Here is a 16023-nt window from a genome sequence, read left to right as displayed (position 1 = left end):
GGGGCGTTTCCTGCATCACCCACGCTTATATTACCATGTGGCTCCGGAATGCTCCTGATTTCTGGTCTCTTCTGAGAGCAAAGTATCTTTAAAGTAACTCGCCCTCCCCCGTTGGAGGAAACCTTTGAGACCCCGACCTTGGCTCACCTGCGCCCCTGTGCCGGAATGAGAGTCGGGGCTGCTCGGTGGCTGCACCGCTCCCCGCCTCGCGAAGCCCACCTTTCTTACCTGTAGGAAGAGGGCTTGTCTCGTGATGATCAAGCCTCGTTAAATCCCCCGAGTTGTGTGGGTGATACGGGCTCACTTGACTGATGGGATGAAAGATAACCCCCCGTGTCCCGTCTCGGGAGTGACCGTCACTCTCCACCCCAAGCCCCTGTTGCGGGACTCAAGGCCAAGGTCCCTTCTCTTGGTTGACCTCTCTGCATGGTACCTGCTTGAATCTAGTGACCACGGCCACCATGGGGGGATGACCACGGTGCTCTCACGAGGAGGCGGGCGGGAGGGCCTTGGGTCCTGCCAAGCATGGGCGGCGGCCTGACATGATTGGTACTGCCGGAGTCCCCCTGCGGCACATGCCATCAGGTCCCTGACCGCGGGGATGAGAACCTCTGTCTGGGTCTGAGTGAGGAGGAGGGAAGGCCGGAGAAGAGGCTGATTTGGGGAAAACAGCAGGAAGTGACGCCCCACTGAGGTCTACACTTGGATTGATTTCCTAGATTCAACTTAATGGACTTTTTAACCCTAAACCAGAATCTGAACATGGCTAGTGATCGAAGCCAAAACCATTTTTTCCCCCATTTTAATCCATACTCCATGGGCAAGGTCTCTAAAACCTGGCCTTCGCCTTGAATGATGGGGTCTCTGCAGAAGATGGGGCTGGAAATACCTCTGGGTGTCGGGTAGTGAGCGGGAGACCCTAGGGGAAGGGCGCTCCTTGCGGGATTCCTGTGTCCATGCCTGGTGCCCGCTCAGGCCCACACACCGGCGGTGGTGGAGGGCTTTGTGGGGGGCTGCATGCGGGCGGGGTCTGTGCCCGAGCTGCACCCCCGGCTTCTTCCGCCCCCCCAAGGCGCACATTCCTCCACTGGAAGGGGATGACTCCCTGGTGAGTCTGAAGGGGGAGACGGGTGGAGCGTGAGTCCTTGAGCAGGAGTGACGCGCGGGGGGCATGTGGCTCCAGGAAGGGACAGCATGGCACGGTGTCTGGGCTGGAGGGAAGCTCCCCGGTGCCGTCCTCGGACTGGCGAGCGTGGCGGCTCTGAGACGCACGCCCACTGGTGTCTTCTGGCTGCACTGGGGTGTTCCTGCACGTGCACTGGGAGGCAGAGGGTCTCCTTCCCGCACCTGGCCAGACTCCCGCCCTCAGCCGGGGGGCGACCAAGGCTGCTTTAGCTGGGCCGCGGGGCCCCCTCATCAGCTTCGGTGGAGGCGACTCGGTTTCCAGACGCGTGTCTGCTGGTGTCGGGACGCCCACCCAGTGCCTCGTGCCCTGACTTGTGCCAGGAACCCTCACAGATGTCTGGAATGGAGGGTGGGGAGGGTCAGGGAGCTGGCAGGGTTTGGGGGCCAGAGGGTGGGTGTGGGAAGCTGGGGTGCGAGGGGCTGGCCCAGGCAGATCAGGGGCAAGACCCCCAGCTGAGCTTGGGTGGTGGGGGAGTGGGGCCAGGTCCGGGACACCTGGCGGGTCCCCCACGCCCGCCCCCCCAGCCTGTGCATCCCTGGTGGCACCCCTGACCCCCCCCACACCATTCATGGTGCAGGAATGGGACGGAAACCTGGCCTTGGGGGGGCGGTGCTGAGGGCTCCAGGACTGTGGAGCCGGGGCAACCCTGAGCCCGTGTCCTCCAGCCACGAAGCCCCCGCGGTGCCATGTTCCCGGGCTCACGCTTATCCTGTAAGCCGGCCCAGAGCCCACCCAGGCTGCCAGGCCCCTGCCTCCTGCATCCCTGCATGGGGTCGTCCCCAGGGGCTCGCCCTGGCACCCCCCGCCCCACCCTGCGAGCCAAGGCCACGGCCTGGAGGGTGTCGCTGCATTTCTCCCTTGCCTTCCCAATGCCTCGGGGTCTAGGGTGAACGAGGGGCCCTCCGCTTCCTCAGGTAACCTGGCCTGCGACCCCACATCCTTGCGAGAACCAGAGATGAGACTCCAGCTCCCCGCTCTGCCGGCGGCCGTCACTGGCGGAGGGAGGGCCGCGCATCCTCCCCGCCGCCGCCGGCTGACCTAGCTCCCTGTCCTCTCCGTCATGACGTCTGTCACTTCCCCAGCACGGTCCTCCCGAGATGGGCCGCCCTCTCCCCTACTCGGAGCCACCCAGTGCCAGGCCCGCATGGTCATTGTCATGGCTAGGAAAGCCCTCGGGACATCACAGGCCCAGGAGCCCAGCGCCCCCCGGGGTGGCGGCCAGTGGTTCTCCCGGCCCCGCCTCAACCCAGCGTGAGGCTTCCCCCCTCACCGCAGGTCAGTTTGCAGGCCGTGCTTGCTCGCCGCCTCGAGCGCCTTCCTTCCCCCTGGAGCTGGGGCTCACGGAGCTCACTGGGAGCCCTCAGACCCCGTGATCCCGGCCTTGCATCCCAGGTGGGGTCCTCCGTCGCGGTCACTCTCGGCGTGTTTCCCGTGCGCCCCCGTCCACACTGTGGGCGTCTCCGCTCCCTCGGGTGATCCCGGGCCTCCCGCGGCAGGAGCAGGACGGCAGGTCCGTCGTGCTGGCCACCGGCTCTGCCAGCCTGCCCGCGGGGGCCCCCGCCGTGCCCGCTGTCCCTGTCCCCGCTCCTGTGCGAGGCCAGCTCCCGGCCTGCTCCGCAGCCCCACCCGCCCGCCTGCTGAAGACCTTGTCCCCGTGGAGCCGCTTCTCGGCCGCTGCTCCCGGCCGGCCGCCCCCGCTGGCCCGCGGACTCCCTGGCCTTGGGTTCCCAGCTGGAACATCCTTCCTCTGCTCGCGCGCGCCGACAAGGCTGGCTTTCTTGACGTCTGCGTTTTCTCCCTCAAATTCCCTCTTGAATCCACACCGACCCGGCTCTTCAGCCCCACACTTCCCCGGAGCTCCTCTGCCGAGAAGTCTGATGGGCCCCATCGTGCCGGAGTCCGGCGCCTCAGGACGCGTGTCTGCCCCTCCGCTCAGGACAGGCGTCTGCGTTCCTCCCGTGGCCTCTGGGTCAGCGTCTTCTCTTCCAACTGGCCTCCTGGGCTCCCGGCTGGGTCCTCCCGGTGCTCCGTCTTCCTGTCTGCTAATGGGGGGAGCCCCTGGACCTCTCCTCGTGCTGGCTCCCTGACCGCAGGCAGGCAGACCCCCTTCGCTCAGGTGCTCGGCCGGAGGCTCAAATTCACTCTGCGGAACCCTGGTCTTTCCCTCGGGTCTCCCCGCGTCGCAGCAGGTGGCAGCTCCTTGCTTAAGGACACCCAAGGCCCCGGGCTTTGGGGGTCGATGGTGCCTTCTCTCCTTCTCTGTGCTATCTCCCAGAGCATCCGGGATCTCAGCCCTTCCCTTGGCTCCTCAGCTGCGACCCCAGCGAAAGCCACCCAGCTCGGTCACATGGGCTAGCCTGGTCTCCAAGGTCCACCTCTGGAGGCCCACGTCTACCCTACCTCCTGCCAGCCATTAGAACAGAGTCCGATGCCTGCATTCAGGATGCCCCCGGGGCTTCTGCTGTCACGCAGATGGGACTGGGAATCCCCTCTGGAAGATGCCGCAAAGGACGTGTCGTCAGAGCGACAGTGGCGGCGCGAGCATGGCCGACGGCACACGTGGGGGTCAGCTCTGCTCCGACGGCAGACCAACACCGGTCCCTCACTTCCTCCCCCTGCTCCCCTGCTTCTGCTCCTCCTGCCTGGCAGCCCTGCCCTCCTCCGCGTCCTAGAACACGCCTCCCTAGGCGGGGTCATAGCCTGCCCCCACCCCCTCCAGGGCCCCCCTGCTCCATTCCTGTGCTGCCCGCGTGGCTCCTGGTACTGGACTGTGCCCCCAGGGCCTCGAGTCCTGTTGCTTGCTTTTGCGGACGTCCAGTGACCTTGGATCAGACGTTCTGTGCGTCTGCTGCAGAGAGTGTCCACTTCTGCTCTGGAAGGCCACTGGTCTAATGGTTCGCTCGGCCCTTTTGAGGCTCAGTTTCCAGCTAGGTTTGGCCCGAGGCAGGGAAGGCTCCGCAGCCCTGACTGCCCCGGGACGCGTCGAGCCAAGTGTCTGATGGCCCGGCCTGCTTCAGGTGGCCGGCCGCCCCCTGCCTGGCCCCACGGCACATGTCTGGACACATGCTGGGCCTGGTGGTGCCCTGCCACGGGTTTCTGAAGCCTCCTCGTGCAGCAGCATTTTCTCCGAGTTCCTGCACAGAGCAGCCCTCCACGCGGGCCCCAGCCCCACGCATGGAGCTCGGGAAAGTCCGTCCGTGCCCAGGCCTGGGGGACCTGGAGCTGACGGTGTGTGATCACAGCTGGTGCCTGTTACAGGAGAAGAGCCCCCGGGTCACGGTCACTGTGTCGTGACGGGAAGAAGGTCCCATCCTCTTGTTCCGCCCGCAATGAATCTGCTGCACCCGGCATGCTACAGTGTCTTCGGTCTGTGGCTCACAGGCCTGTCTTACTGTCTCGGTAGACCCGGGAGGGAAGGAAGGTGTTCCTGCTGCTTTTCCTGCTCAGACCACAGGCCCCGGGCCCCGTGCTTGCCGCTCAGGGGTGGCGAGGTCCTCAGTGAGTGAGTCACGGCAGCTCCCCGCCCCAGCTCCTCCCGCCGGCGGCAACGGGAACTTCTCCGGGAGCAAAAGGGCTCTGGCCCGCACTTGCTGCTCACACCCGCCGGGGGACCTCGGGCTCACCTCCCGCTGCTGCTCACACCCGCCGGGGGACCTCGGGCTCACCTCCGGCTGCTGCTCACACCCGCCGGGGGACCTCGGGCTCACCTCCCGCTGCTGCTCACACCCGCCGGGGGACCTCGGGCTCACCTCCCGCTGCTGCTCGCACCCGCCGGGGGACCTCGGGCTCACCTCCGGCTGCTGCTCACACCCGCCGGGGGACCTCGGGCTCACCTCCGGCTGCGCTGGCCACTGAGTACGAAGGCGCTTCCGCTCAGTTCGCCGCTGGGGCTGGAGTCAGGCGAGGAGACAAGCTGCAGGGGCTTCTGGGAGGTCCGGCGCCGCAGACCCCGCGGGCGGGGACCACACCCCGGGGCCCCTCGTCGAGGCGCACAAGGCAGGGCCTGAGCTGCAGGCCGGCTGTAGCCCACCGAGTCGGCTTGGGGAGACCAGCCAGTGGGGGGTTCAAGAGCTGATGTGGCACAAGGGGGGTCGCCGAGCCAGAGCCGGGCTGTGTCTGTGGAAAGCAGCGCTTTCTGATGATCCCTGTGGGGACCCGGGGCCTGGGGGGACCTTCAGCCCCCGCTGGAAGTCAGCAGCTTCTGGCCTCCTTCAGCCCGTGCTCCTGGATTGCACGTGGCCGCGCCGCATCGTCCTGGAAGCCCCAGGCTTCTGGTAAACACATACGTGTTTATTTTCAATATATGTTGCAAATAAATAAGTGTCCATGTTGGCTTGAGAAAACAGGCTATTATAGTGCTTATTATTTTTTAGAGATTTTATTTATTTACTGGAGAGAGAGACAGAGCACGAGCAGGGGAAGCGGCTGAGGGAGGAGAAGCAGAGCCGCCGCTGAGCAGGGAGCCCGATGTCGGGCTCGATCCCAAGAGCCTGATGTGGGGCTCGATCCTACGACCCCGGGATCATGACCCGAGCCAATGGCAGATGCGTAACGACGGAGTCCCCCACTAGAAACGATGTCTGCAGCGTATTATGTGACACTGATTCTAAGACACTCGTGTTTTCCGCCCCTAATGGCTCCGAGAGTGGGCACTTCCCACCATGGCCATCACCCGGCGAGCACCGAGGCACCCCTGCGTGCATGTTGTTGTGCGTGACCAGTGCCGGATGCCCCCGTGAGTGCCCGCCCGTGCACCGTCTGAGGAAGGACCCTGCTGTGAGAGCCTCCCCCGGCAGCGCCCCCGGTTACGTCAGGCATCTTGGGGCACAAGTGGCCGGAGCTCCCCCTTCCTGGGACTCTGGGTGCTGGGCTTGGCGCTGTGCATTACGCCCGTCACATACACGGGCAGCATGGGTGCTGCTTCCCGTGGGGCGACCCCGTGGACCGTGAACCGTCCTGAGTGAGGCCATCCCCAGGGTCACGGCGCTCAGAGGGGCCTGGTGCCCGCGTCGGGTCCCCACATCTACGTGACTCCAAAGGCTGCGTCTTAACTTCCCTGCGGCACGAGGACGGTAGAAAGCCCTGAAAGCCGGCCCCGAGGCCCCGAGGAGCCGTCCACGGCCATCGCTGCAGGCGGGTTTGGTTTGCGTGCTCGTGGCAGGGCGAAGCATGGATTCCCGTTGCTGCTTGGGAAAGCCGGCGGCCGGCCGGGAGTCCGCGGCATGTTCCGGGGGCTCAGGTGCACCTGGAGCAGAGGCTGTGTTGGATCCTGCGGCTCACACGCGGTCGGACGTCCCCGGGCCTTGCGGGGACGCACGGTTGAGGCGCTCAGGGACCGTTGCCGGCGAGCGCTCCACTGGCTGCTCCCATGGGTAATGAACCAGACCCACGCGGGGGCCCGTCAGACTCTGCCCGTTAGACGTGTCGGGTTGCCGTGAGCACGCGAGTCTCGGAGGGGTTCCGGCGGTCGGATCGCTGACCTGGCACTCGCACATCCTCTGTTCTGGCACAGTCTGTCCGCAGTCGTCCAGAAAAGTCACGGGGTGTTCCAGGGCACACTCATGCTGTGACGCGGGAGAGGCTCCGTTTCCCACTCACTACCGTGTTGGTTAGAGGCAGCGTCTCATCGCAGCCCGTGTTGCAGGCGCGGTGGCAGGAGCTCTGGGTCGAGGAGAGCCGGAGCATTCCCCCCGATGGCTCTAGAATCAGATGGTGCCCCCGGAGCCCTAGCAGCACGGGGAGGCAGTGGCTGCAGGGCCGATGGGACCACCCCGTGTTGGCCAGGGTCTGCGCCCCCAGCCTGGCTGGGATGCTCCTGGCGTCGGGTCCCGGGGCACGCAGGGGAGAAGGAGCCTTGCCCAGCAGGTGGGCCCAGAGCCAGGCCTTGGAAACTGGGAGTCTGGCTTCCCCCTCCCTGCAGAAAGAGAAGCAAAGCTTGCCAGCAGAGAGAAGCTCCCGGCTCCCCCTCCGCCTCGTCCCCACCAGACCCAAGAGGAGGGTGGACGAGGGACCCTGCTCGGCAACAGCCCTGCTCCTCCCCATGGGATGCTGTAGCCCCAGCTGCAGCTCACCACCGCCCCCCCAGCCCATCGGTGACCGGAAGGTTCTCCCAGTGGTTGCCCATGGCTGCCGCCAGCCAGCACGGCTCTGGCAGCTCCTCGGCCTCTCGTGGGTGAGGCCACGTGGGCTGGCTTCACAGCGAGGGGACACGGGACTGACGGTGAGGGCCGCGATGGCACTGCGGAGGTGTGGGCACCGAGTCCCTCGTGTCCCTGAGCTCCGGGGCCGCTCGTGCGGGGTGCCGGCCTCCGCCGCCGCACGCGCCGCTCAGAGCCACCGGCTGATTGGCGAAGAGTCTTGGGAAGGCTTGGAAATGTGACTCTAGGTAACGGGGGACACGCTCGCGCGTGCGCGTCTGCTCTACCCTGACGTCGCGGGGGCTGTTACAGGGGCTCTTCCGTCCTCGGGGCGAGTCTCCTGTGCCTCCCGACCCTCGCGGGCTTATCTGGGTCGGGGGGCCTCGCAGTAGCCTCTCCCAGATGACGGGCCCCAGGGCGGTTCCGGGGGCGCAGAGTGCCGCAGGGGTGCGGGGTGTGGGCTCCTGGAGCGGGGCCTGCCCCTTCTGCGGGCTGGGCCTCCTCCCTGGGCTCCCCTGCACGTGGTGCTCCCACCGGCACGGGCGAGCCGCAGTTCCCGCCAGAGCCCGCTCCTGCCTGCCTGCCTTCATGGGGTCGCTCGTGGGTTTGGTGCTTACCCAATGCCTGCTGCACAGCCTCCCGACCGGGCCGGGCACCGGGGAGCCAGACGGTGCTGCGTGGCCCCCGCGAGCCGAGGCACGCAGGCGCGGAGCTGCCCCTGGGCACTGAGGTCGCCGGTCGGAGAACACGCGGGAGTGGCTGTGGCTTGTGGAGGACCCGCTGGCCTGCGCGGATCTGAGAGCTGAGCCTGGCTCTCCCGTCCCCTGTGCTCCTCCGTGGGGGAGACGCCATTCCTGTGGGAAAGTCCTTTTCCCACCAATGAGAACATTCTGGGAATCCGTTTGGGTGCTGGTTTCGAGCCTGACGAATGAGCCCCACCACTTCTTGGACACACGTGGTCTCGTTTGTTTTCATCCCAGACTCTACAAGACGCTTCTCCAAATGACTCTGGATCCTTTAGAACGTTCTGGAAGCAATAGCAAATGCACAGACACCCAGATCTCTTGGATTCCCACTCGGGCAGCATCTTGGCAGCTGTGGCAGGATTTACTGGTGACCTGGGGTCACTAGGATGGATTTAGAGGGGAAACAGGGCAAAGAGTTTTAAATGTTTTCAAACTAAAATGTTTTATTTTTGCGTACGTAGTTCTAAATTGTCGTGGAGACAAATGAGGAAAATATCAGTAAGCGAGTGGGGGATGCGGTCACTTGCTGTTCCGGAGACCGTCACGGGTGAGATGTCCGTGTGCGTCCGAACCTTTTCCTAAGAAAGCACACACGCGAGCGTACACGCACACACGCAGGTGGGATCCAGGTACACGCAAGGTTCCGGCACCACTCCTCCTCCCTGAATGATGTGTTGGGACTATTTCCTCATGAAGCTGAGCACGTTTTAGCGCATCTTGCCTAACCGTACTGTACTTATATGCATTCCCGAATTTATTGAACTAATTCCTTCGCGGTGGACACGGAAGCCGCTGCCCGGATTGGCGGGCTACGGACGCCCCCGCGGAAGTATGACAGGACCCGAGCACGAGCAAGTCTGGCCGTTGCCTTGACACCGATGCCCGCACTAGAGTTGCTAGGCCGGTGGACACAGACCTCCCGGGCTTCGGTGACTTCTTGCCGCGCGGGGTCACGGTGACATGACTTACCGTGGCCATCCGGCCCCCAGTCCCACACCAACTCCACATACACCAAGTTTTTTAAAGACTCTTCCTCTTCCCACTTCCCCCGCCCTTTACTCTGGGGAGCTGGGGGCTGGGCGCCGGGCCGAGTTTGAACAGGTGAGGGGCGAGGAGGGACATGGCTGCTGGGGAGACAGGCCAGGCCTGGAGGGTCGGGGAGGAGCGGTCCGGGGACAGGCCGGCGCAGGTTTCCTCGCTCCCTCCTTGCGGCAGGTGGATTGGCAGGGCAAGGCGCACGGGGGCTCCAAAGCAGAACGTTCCAGTCCCAGCTCCCTCCCTCAGCTGGGCCATCTGGGAAAGACCAGTTGCTTTCCTAGAGGTTCTGTCCTCATCTGTGAGGGGAAGAGAGAAGTTTCAGGGCCGTGGGAGGAACGCCTGGTGCAGAGTCGCTCGCGCTTATTGGTGATAAAGATGAGAAGGAAAAACCATTCTCTGTTTCACGGCTAGACCTGTGGGTCTCTTCCTCTCCTGCTAGGAAACTTGAAGAGTGCATGCATTTTTTTTTAAGGTTTTATTTATTTATTTGGGAGACAAAGTGCACAAGCTGGCAGAGGCAGAGGGAGAAGCAGGCTCCCCGCTGAGCAGAGAGCCCGACATGGGGCTCGATCCCCGGACCCTGGGATCATGACCTGAGCCAAAGGCACACATTTAAGACTGAGCCCCCAGGAGTCCCCAAGTGCGTGACTCCTTTAAGGTCCTTCGTAGCCCCTAGAACAGCCTCGTAAGTTCCTAAGATGCCTAGTGGGCAACTTTCTGACCAAAACCAGAACCCCAGAATCCCCATTGTCCCCGCCACTCACCCTGGGGCGGGGAGGGAGAGCGCTGGCTGCGGGAGCCGGAGCCGGAGCCGGAGGCCTGGGCTGCCGCACTTCCACCGCACCCGCCTCTGCTGTCCCTAGCCCCACGGCACCTGTCCCACGGCAACTGTCCCAGGCGGCCACCCTCCATGTTCCTCTCAAAACCTGATCTCGGAGGAGGATTTGATATTTAAGACATGACTTCAAGTCTGATTCCCCAGGGCTTTCGCATGGCGTCTAAGCTAGCGCTGCCCTCGCGGGGAGAAGGGGCTTCCCCAGCTCCCTGACCTGCTGTGCCCTTGACGTCTGGCCCGCAGGTGCCCCACTCAGAAGGAGGCGGCTCCCCACCGCACCGCGGGCCGGAGAGACCCCATCCGGGAAAGGCCCTCCCACCCGCCCACTGCCGGCCCCTCCCACACTCACACAGACGCCCACGCACGCCCACAGCACACACCCACATGCTTGTACACTCACGCACTCAGGCCCTGCACACTCACCACAATCTCATTCACATTCACCAGTACACTGGCGCAGCCCACCCACACCGGCACCCCTCACCGCACGCCGCACACCCGCGTGCACACCCGCGTGCAACCCACACACTCCCCTCATACACTCACTCACACGCACGGAAAAATTGCACACTCACAGGTGCACACCCAGCCACACTGGAAAACCTTCTCCGTGTGTGTCTGTGCAGACGCCCCTCGTGTCCCACACCTTCTGTGCTGTGGGAAGGGGGCGCGGGGAGCCCGGCTCCTAGGAAGCTGCCCTGGGGGTCCCCCTGCCCCACGAGCGGAGCAGAGGTCACCGGCAGCCGGCGGGTGGGGGCAGGTGAGGGGACCCCAGCCTCTCGGAGCCGAGGCTCGGGGCTTGGGCTGGCCTGCAGGTGGGGAGCCCCCAGGGCTGCCCAGAGTGCGTCCCCCCGGAAGAAGCCCGTGTGTGCCTGCGCAGAGTGGCAGAGCCCATGTCCCTCTGCCTGGCATAGTCGCAGGCAGACAAAAGTATTTTTAAACTCATTTCGCTGACCTAAAAAGACTTTTTTTTGACAGAACACCTCGTCTCTAGGACCGCCATGGGAGCACCGCCTATAAATAGCTCAGTGCTCCAGCTGGGGGGTGCCGTGCGGCCGCAGCAGAGCACGGGGGACAGCTCGGGCCTCCACAGGGGTCTGGGGGCCCACCCCTGGGGTCCTGGTGTCAAGTGCTGCAGGGGGCCCTGGCCAGGCTGGGCTCATCGTGTCTCAGTGCCGGTCGCCCCTGGTGCCCCTGCTGCTGCCCGTCCTCCCCACCCGGCCCGCAGAGGTGGGGGGCTGCCGACTGGGGGGCCCGGACCGCCAACCACAGCCCTGCGATGACAGTAGCAGGTCGGTGCCCTGTGAAGCTAGCGGTAAGTCTGTCCTTCTGAGCGGTGGAAGTAGACTCCTTACAGCGAACTAGGCAAGTACGGGAAAGTAGCAGATCTGCACCTACCCAAGTCCGCCAGACCCTGACCCACTGTGTGGGCATCGGGTGCAGCCCAGACTTGCTTCGTCCTGCAACAGCCAGAACCCAGGGTCCGCTTCCCCCGGCTCTGCTCCCACCTCTCTGATAAGCCACCTTGGGGCTTTGGGTCTTTGTCGTGTCTCCCCACAGGAGCAGGTAGTTGGGGCCCGAGGGCGTACGGTGCTCCCTCCACTGAGGCCAGGTCTCTGGGCAGCCCTCTCCAGCCCCCTGTGGAACTTCCCCAGGCTCTGGGCACGGCTGGCTCAGTTTCCCTGTGGTTCTGGCCCCATCCTGGGGGCTCGCCTCATCCTGGCCCCTCCAGCCTCAGCCTGGGGGAGAACGAATTCCTATGAGAGCGGGCGCAGGGCATGGGGTCTTTGGGACAGGCCGTGTCTCTCTCAGGGGTGTGCACCCAGGCTCTTCACCGGGAACCGGACAGGGACGAGACTGAGGGGGGGCACCTCCGGGCCACCCCTGGGGCAGGGACACAGGGCTCAGAGCCATGGCAGGAGGTGCCCTCCGGCTTCCACCTCTCGCTCCCAATCTGGCCCCGGAAACAGGGGGAAAGCAGTGACCTCAGCGGCTCCCCAAACCCATGGGCTGCCCCTGAAATCAGTCCGTGGCCCGGTCAGGACAGGAAGCGTGGAGGCTGTCAGCGCTCCTGCAGCTGGGGCAGAGGGGGCCGCGCTCCAGGTCACGCTTCTCACCGCGGGGGTCCCACGTGGTTGGGCGCAGCACAGGCTTACCTCAACTCCAGCATGGAAGGTTCTGGACACCTGATGAGCTCTGGCCCACTAGAGGTTCTGCCATCCCTGAAACTTCTCCCTTAAAAAGGAGAACGCCTTAAGGGGACGCTTTCCCTGATTCCCAGCCCCGGAGGCCGCCCGGAGATCCGCTGTGGCCTTGGTCCCCATCGAAGTGACCCCTGGGCTCTGATCGGGGCCAGCGGGGAGGGAAGTGCTTTCTGGAAGGAAGTAGCCTGGAGAGCGGGCGAGTTCTGTCTGTAGCTCTGCCCTCCACCCCTGCCATGCGGCATCCGACCCCGCCCCGGCACCCAGCAGTCCTGGTGGTAACGGGAGGACACTGTGTCATGGCCACAATGTGCCCCCGACGGGGCTGGGCAGGCCCCCCCGGCGGGCGGGAGGCTGCCTCTTTTCTCCAGTTGAGGACTGCGGTCCTCTCCAGGCCGGTCACCCTGGAAGGAAGCTTCGTTACATTCTTGTTCCGTGTCTCCCCGAGGCGGCCAGCCTGGCGTGGCCACCAGCTCTCAGGAGACAGCGGGTACCCAATGGCAGTGACCCCACTGGGGACGACCTCAAGGTTCTGTTCACAGAGAATCAAAGTGCCTCCAGCCCCACAACGTTCAGATTCGAGCCAGAGCATTTCTGGGTTGCCAAGGACACCTCCCCTCCCTGTGTCCGCCGCCCTTCCAGATCCAGGGGCGGGTCGTGGTGGGGCCACAAGGTCCCCGGTCCCTGGCTCCCTCTCGGTGAGGCCCAGACCACACAGAGGAGGAGCGGGGCTCCCATGCCCCAGGGCTTCTCAGAGAGGCCCCTGTGACCACCATTCCCCCGTGTGGCCCCATCCTTCCTGTAAACCTCCCCTCGGGCCGACCACTCGCCCCAAGGTGTGTGAAGCTGTGTCCTGGGACAGGAGCCGAGGGCTGTGGAGACCAGGGGCCTGGTCCCGGCCGCGTGGCCCGGCAAGGCCTGCGCCGCAGCCCCAGACCCACTGGGAGGAGGGTCTGCCCAAGCCCTTGGCTCTGCACACAGCTGCGGCCGCCCCTCCCTCCGCAGCGCCCGGTGCCCAGACGGAGGCGGTGGGGGGAGGGCATGGAGCGGCAGCTCCCAGCCGAGAAGCAACACGGATCCCCCTAAGACGGGGGACACGGACAACTTCGTTCCTCCCCGCTGGCCGCTGGTATCCAAGAATAAAGTCATCCTGGAGAGTGTCGACCCACCACCCAGACCAGGTCCGCCGCCCGGCGGGGACGGTTGAGCTTTAATTTGGGTCATGCAGGGCGAGGAGGGCAGGCCGCTCTGACGCAGGGGACAGCCCACACCACGCACTGCAGCCGGCCCGTCATGTCTCCTCCCTCGGACACTCCTCTCTGGGGCTCGATCTGCTGTCCCTTGCTCTCTGAAGACACCTGGACACCTGTTTTGACGAGCCCCAGCGGCTGGTCACCGTCCCTGGCTTTGCTGGCCAGGCCACGGGGCCGGTGTCCGCGCCCGCCTTCTCGCAGCACGGCCAGCAGAGGGCGCTCGGACTCCACTCCGGGGAGCGCGGGCCCGGCTGGAGGCGGCGGAGGCTGGGCCGGTGGCGCTGGGTCCCCGGTCGCGGGGCCCTGCTGACCCAGCACCCCGGATCTCCCCAGTTCCCCCCGCTCCCAGCCTCCTCGCACACAGCCTGACATGACCAGGGGCAGCGTGGAGGGCACAGGCGGCTGCCAGGAGCTCTCCCCGCGCGCAGGGCCGCGGCCTGCACCTGGGAGGGGCGGGCGGCCTCCTGCTCCCACTGGCTTCCCCAGGCCCCGGCCCCGGTCCGTGGGACGCAGCGGGGACCCCGCCGGGAGGGCCGCAGTGGGAGCTGCCTGGCCACGGGCTGGGGGTGGAAGGGAGTTGGCCACAGAGGCCCTGGGGCGAAGCCCTGCAGGGAGCTGGGGCTGGGGGCTGGGCCGACGCCTCACCCCAGACCCCCAGAGCCCCGGGCTGGGGAACGAGGACTGTGCCTTCCCGCAGGCAGCACCCAGTCGGGGGAACAACCACAAGGCCAGCGTCGGTGACGACCCGGAGGTGAGCCGGCGTGTGCAAGGGTGTTCTCGGGCGGAGCCCACCCGTGCGGTCGATCCGACATGGCAAATGCCGGACCCCCACCACCTCCTTCCACTACCCTGCCTCTCGGACAGGCTCCTGCTCCCGTTGGGTCCGGCACTGAGCGAGCAGCTTGGGCACAGCCTGGCCGAGGGGTGTGTTAGGATGCCGAGGTCACGGACAGCGGCCAGGAGGCATCAGATGCAGGGACCCGGGAGTGGCTTGTGTTTCTGCCTGGCAGAGGCGGGTTGTCCAAGCGAACCCTTGCCCTCTCCTGGGTGTGGAGGAAGGAAGTCCCCGCCGGCGAGGGGCGGCACCCGGGGGAGAGGGCGTCAGTTTCCCCTGGAAGCAAACACTTGGGCCCTGACCTGGGGGATGGCGTCCAGAAACGGAGATCTCTTGTTCGGGGCCGTGGTTTCCTTGCATTCTGGGCATAATATCTATTAGAATTTATCTCCAGTCTTCAGGTTTTCCAGCCCCCTTACTCAGGCCAGCTCCCCCCTCTGGGGACACAGTGCCCCCCTGGCAAGAACCACAGACACACACTAAAAAGGTGACATTCGTGTCCACGTCTCGCGGAGCAGGCCCCTGAGCTCACTTAGAGGGTAAAATGTGAATTTTATTTCTTAAGGGCTTTCTTCTTAACTGGAGAAAATCAAACTCAGCCCAAAAAGGGAAAGATTATCTCAAATCCAGACTCACTGATCTCCCCCCTGGGGGCTCTTCTCACGGAGCCCGTCTTCCTCTGCTCTTGGTCGTGGCCCGCCCTGCGTGACAGGTCGTTTCGGGGCTGGCGCACACCGGCTGCGCACTCAGCTGTGCCTCTGATGCCGCAGGTCCCAGCGGCCGCTGGTGGCTCTCCCTGAGTCGGCCACCCTCTCCGTGGCTCTGAGTAAGGACAGAAGTGGGCGGGGAGGGGCTTTGCCGGGGTGCACACACCGCCCAGCCTCCTGCCTCCCAGGCACGGCCAAAGTCTTCCTGTCCTAGACCACAGGTGGCAAACTGTCCGTAAGGATCCAGCGAGTAGAAACCTCAGGCTTGTGGGCCCTGTGGCTCCCGAAGCATCTTCTGGGCCCCAAGCCTCCGCCAGACAGAGTGCGAAGGAATTAGCCGGGGTCGGGCGGGGTGTGGGGGGGACAGGGTGCTCCGAGATAACTTTATGGTTGGACACAGAAGTCGGAACTTCCTATAATTTTAACCTGTCATGAAATGTTATTTTTTAGGTTTTTTTTTTTTTTCCTCTTAAAAAAATACGTAAAAACCCATAGCTCATGGCTGTCATTTGCCAACCCCTGTCGGAAAACGTAGGCCCAGCGGAGCGCGTGCCCCGGACCAGGGCTCACCACGTGTCCGGGGACTTGCTCATGAGAAGCCGCCTGGAAGCCCACCTCCCAGGGCCTCCCAAGCCCTCCGAGCACCGTGTCCTTTCGGAAGGACACGTCACTGGAGAGCTCAGAACGCGGTCGGAGGGCTTGTCCCGCACCAGCCCTGCCGCCGGCTCACCGCCGGGGCGTTGCCACTTTCTTACCAAATCTTGCAACCAACTGGCATTCTTGGCAGGTCTGGCCCGTGTTTGCCGTGCGGGTGTGATGCCGGCAGCCGAGGGCCTCCACCAGGACCGGACAGCGCCACCTCGCCCCCCCAGCATCCCAGCCCCGTGCATCCGCGCTGGCGAGCCCTCCCCAGCTGGGTCATACCCCGCCACCGAGGCCTGCAGGGCCCGGGCTTCCCGGAGACTCTGCCTTTTACTTTCCGGCACAATGTGAGGACTGCGGGGGACAGGATTCGTGCCGCAGAACAGACAGGGCCGGAGGTCTCTGTAACTGCTTTAATTATTCAAACAATAGAGCACAAAGAG

This window comes from Mustela putorius, unplaced genomic scaffold (genome assembly GCF_011764305.1).
Source record: "Mustela putorius furo isolate JIRA1106 unplaced genomic scaffold, ASM1176430v1.1 tig00000929_pilon_pilon_pilon, whole genome shotgun sequence".
In the NCBI taxonomy this organism is placed as follows: Eukaryota; Metazoa; Chordata; class Mammalia; order Carnivora; family Mustelidae; genus Mustela; species Mustela putorius.
This window is presented reverse-complemented; position numbering follows the sequence as displayed.